The sequence below is a fragment of the Apis dorsata genome, unplaced genomic scaffold, assembly GCF_000469605.1.
Source record: "Apis dorsata unplaced genomic scaffold, Apis dorsata 1.3 scaffold_382, whole genome shotgun sequence".
Taxonomy (NCBI): domain Eukaryota; kingdom Metazoa; phylum Arthropoda; class Insecta; order Hymenoptera; family Apidae; genus Apis; species Apis dorsata.
Window position 1 is genome coordinate 1,336,556 of NW_006263644.1, and position 3,501 is coordinate 1,340,056.

The 3,501-nt window shown below is 27.7% G+C and overlaps 2 protein-coding genes across 5 annotated transcripts in view; both read right to left on the minus strand.

The window, feature by feature from the left end:
* The window catches only part of LOC102676738 (facilitated trehalose transporter Tret1-like), a 15,343-nt gene extending 13,545 nt beyond the window's left edge, over positions 1–1,798 (minus strand). Inside the window, exon 1 of one of the 3 annotated variants that reach the window (XM_031512047.1) lies at positions 1,638–1,798. The gene's annotated coding sequence lies outside the window, so the exon portion shown is untranslated. Of the gene's footprint in view, positions 1–1,628 lie in introns of all 3 variants that reach the window. The other 2 variants (XM_031512046.1, XM_006618948.2) reach the window with 2 other exon arrangements.
* LOC102677163 (glutamate receptor 1) overlaps positions 1–3,501 on the minus strand; it is a 286,138-nt gene that overhangs the window by 76,193 nt on the left and 206,444 nt on the right. The window lies entirely within an intron of this gene.

Here is a 3,501-nt window from a genome sequence, read left to right on the forward strand (position 1 = left end):
AATTTTTTATTTTTTATTCAACGTGTGAATAATGTGCAATGAGATAATATTCCAATGTTTTTATAAGAATTGCATAAACGATGAATCAATAAACATCATTTTTTTCAAAACAAAATTTATTATATTTGTCAATTGTAAATATTGATCGTTCAATTATTAATTAATTGTTTTTTTTTTTTTTTTGATTTAATTGAAGTTCTATTTGATACATATGACTCATGGATATGCGTCATATTTCAAGTGAATATTGTTAATGATCATTGACGTAAATCTGAAGATTTAAATATTGATTTCACGGAAAAGAGAATTTTAATTTTGATTAAGTTTATTCCATTGTTTTAATTAATTTATTTTTAACACAATAATTGTAACCGTAAATGATTGAATAAAAATTAATGAATATTCGTAATCAAATATTATAAATATTTTCTATGATATTATGGACAATATTAATTACTATATTGAGTGTCTCGCATAACACGATTCATTATTTTGTAAAAAAAAAAGAAAAAATATTTTAAACTGTGCATTAATAACGTCGAAAAACTAATCGAAATTTTAAAAACTTTCAGATTTATGTAAATGATCAAATTAATTGTTACATTATATTTAAAAAAAAAAGCAAAATATTAATCGACTAAATTATATACAAGAGAAAGTAAAAATGATGGAAATAAATAAAAGGCAATGAAATTTTACCTTTTTTTACTTACATTATCGAAAGGGCAAATTAGTGATTCATGCATTATTATGAAAGAGTTTACAAATAGTTAGAAAGATCAAATCATGAGATACGTAACTTCATCGACAAGCATTCAAGTGAAACCAGTGGCACAGGTTTAGCTTACAATAGAATTAATGAATATACAAGGTCGAATGCATTCTGCACATAGGGTAACATTATCGTGTAATAAATATTTTCAGAAAAAAAAATTCGATATTTCACAAATAAGTATTACGTAGAAAAATAAAATTTCAATTCTTGATATCATCGTTGATTAACAAGTAATTAATAAATTTAATACTCAATAATTATTCTTCACGAATTATTAAACATTCGATTAATATCATTGAGCTATTATAATAATAATTTTTAAGAATTAGAATTATTCTTATATACTATTGGACAATATAATTATTTAATTTGATCAATATTATTGAAACATAAATAACAATAGTAATTTTTTCATATTTTTGACAGAACATTCCCCAATTATAAAATTATTCTCTTTAATCAATATTAAATCGATCATAATTACATATTTTTAATTTATTATTATTCAATATTAACTTGTATACTGATTCACTACAAATTAATCAAAATATCTGGATATTTATGAATAAATCGTGTAATATCACATTGTATACTTTTTTAACGATTAAATAACATACACTATAATATATAATATAATATATACTATTATTTGTTAATTCAATCAATGATTAATCACTTATTTCTCAACCTGACTTTAATATAAAAATCAATAGAAATAAATAATATTATATATATAATATTACTCACAGTTCAACAATAGTAATCGAAAGAAATAAAAATCACAGATTTTATCAATTTATCACGAAAGCACTATCATAAACTAGATATATCGTGATTAATTACCAACAATTACCAACCAGACCTGTGACACTTATGAAAACAGACAGATGTAGCAGATAGAGGAAGTGAGTTACCGTGGCACGTGACTGAACCCAAAAAGACGCTCGAGACACTTTTTCCTCCCCCCCTTTTCTTTTTCTTTTAGAAAGCGTGATGACACCAAGCAAGATCTCTTCTCCTTGCCTCCGCTCCCGTGTGAATATCCTTTTCACTTTAATTTAATAATTTCAATTCGGCCCGATTCTCAACGCGATTTTTCTCTGATGAATATTATTGTAAACAAATAAAAGAAAAAGAGACGAAGAGGGAATAATTTCCTTCTCCAATGCGACTTCTTCTTCCTTTCTTCCCGAATTTTGTCAAAATTTTCAAAATCCGAAATTTTGTCAAAATTTTCGAGACACGCGCACGTGGATCTCAAGAAGCGATCGATTCTCGCCAGCTAGCCTCGATCTCATCTTCGAAGGCGGCGAAGGTGCAAACTGAACTGATACGCAGACACGTGGAACACTATTTTGCCCGAGTCCCACTCCCTCCGCTTTTATAAACTGAGACGACACGCTCGAACGCTGTTAATTACTTTATCCACGATCCTCCGCGGATAAGAGCGATCTTTTTTCCGCAATTGACACGGAGTTAAATTAGGTTAGGTCCGTGAACAAGAGTTCGTGAAGCATAATGCGGTCGTTGGTGGTGGTAATCAATCAGTTTTGTTGAACAGCGTTCCTTTGAATATTATTTATCGCATAGATGTCGATAATTTATTGTCAAATTTATATTATTTACGAATGGGAATGGCATTCCACATTTTACAAATCTTTTGAAATTATTTAAAAGTTGAAAATGTATCGTTGAATAATTTTAAAGCTTCGAATTGGATAAGTTTGAGTATTGCCTTATTAATTATGAAGGAAAAGAAATTGTAATGAATTATATCTGTGGCATATTTTTTTTTTTAAATTGATAAATATAATTATAAAACAATTATAAGGAAAGAATTAGTAGGAATTGAATCGAATTTCTTCGAACTTTAATCAATTTTATTTTATTTTATTAATTCGATCATTCTAAGTTTATAAATCATTCAACAATTTAATATAATGATAAAAATATTGGATAAAATTGGATAATACATTGCATTACATCATTATTTTCATATATTATTTGAACAAAGAAAATATTGGTTTAAGAAAAAAATCTTTAGATTTTTGCAGTCAACTTCGAAAACTTAATCATTCTTTCCATGAATAATTGTAAATAATTTTGTTTCTATATTTATAAACATTATGAAATCGAGGGAATCGAGGAATTAAAGAAAATTGCATAGAATTAATTTGTGATAGAATTTAATTTTAACATTTCTAAAATAATAATTTATATATAATTCCTACATAATTATTATACTAAATTACATGTCTCATTATCATTCATCTACTGTTTCCCTTCGTTGAAATTATTTCTTACAAGAAAAAGTTCCAACATTTACATCATACATCGCGATATTTTGATTATCGTTAATTAATTATTTAGCTAAAAAATTTCCCCAAATCTCAATCTCTCTGAAAGCAACCCCCTCAATAACAACCACACCATTCTAATCGATCCAGTTAACCGAGAAGCAACGCACGTTTTCATTTAAAAAGCAAGCGCCGAACAAATGATTCCATCCGAGCAAAAGATATTAAACATCGAGCACCGGCCTCCCTATGAAATAGGGGAGCCGAGATCGCCGAATATATAACGTGGACCGTTGTTACACGTTTCCCGTTGTTGATTGATTTCACCTCGTTTCCGTTTCATTTCTATCGTCATTGTACCCCGAACAATGGAAACAACAGGCCGGTCTCACTGTCATTTTAATTGGATTAATATTCCCATTATGGCGG